The sequence below is a fragment of the Triticum dicoccoides genome, chromosome 5B (assembly GCF_002162155.2).
Source record: "Triticum dicoccoides isolate Atlit2015 ecotype Zavitan chromosome 5B, WEW_v2.0, whole genome shotgun sequence".
In the NCBI taxonomy this organism is placed as follows: domain Eukaryota; kingdom Viridiplantae; phylum Streptophyta; class Magnoliopsida; order Poales; family Poaceae; genus Triticum; species Triticum dicoccoides.
Window position 1 is genome coordinate 611340161 of NC_041389.1, and position 845 is coordinate 611341005.

Here is an 845-nt window from a genome sequence, read left to right on the forward strand (position 1 = left end):
TTGCCGTTGTAGCCGCCGTTGTAGATGTTGTTGCCGTGGTCACCACCATTGTTGCCGCGGTCACCAGAGCAAGCATGGCCGCCCTGGTTACCACTGCGCCCGCCGCCGCTGCTATTTCCGCGTCCGCGCCACTGCTGTCCACGCCCGCGACCCCGTCCACGGGAGGCGGCGTTGACAGAAGACTGACGCAGATTTCCTCCTTGAAGCATGCTGAGGTGGGCGTCGAAGCTCAAGAGCTGGCTATACAGCTCCTGAACCGTAACAACTTCGACCTATGCCGCCAAGGCCGAGATCACAGGGTTGTAGTCGATGTCGAGGCCAGCGATGACGTGGGAGATGATCTCGGCGTCTCCGAGCGGTGGACCGGCGCAGGCAACTTCATCTGTAAGGGTTTTAATTTTCCCAAGATATTCTGCCATTGTTAGATTACCTTTCTACAGATTGGTGAGTGCCATCCTCGTGTTGATCTTCTGGGCTTGTGTTTGCGCAGCAAACATGGCATGGATGGAATTCCATACCTCGGCCGGCGTCTGGAGCATTGCTACTTGGGCAAGAACCTCTTGAGACAGAGATCCCATGAGGTACCCTTGTAGCTGTTGCTGCTGCGCAAACCAGATCGATCTGGCATAGTTGAAGACCTGCTCTTCCGTCCCATTGGTGTTGGTGGTGATGGTGGCAGGAGGTGCCGGGCTTGTGGCGTCAAGGAAGTGTTCCATCTGTGCTCCTTTGATCTGAGGTAGCACGACAGCCTTTCAGAGGAGAAAGTTCGTCCACGTAAGCTTCTCTGATGGAGGCGGACCGAGAGAGGGCGAGCTGCTGAAACTTGAGGTGGAAGATGAGGCAAA

At 56.1% G+C, this 845-nt stretch overlaps 1 pseudogene; it reads right to left on the reverse strand.

The window, feature by feature from the left end:
- Positions 1-220: 220 nt before the first annotated feature.
- LOC119313375 lies at positions 221-359 on the reverse strand (annotated as a pseudogene).
- Between the last annotated feature and the right edge of the window lie 486 nt (positions 360-845).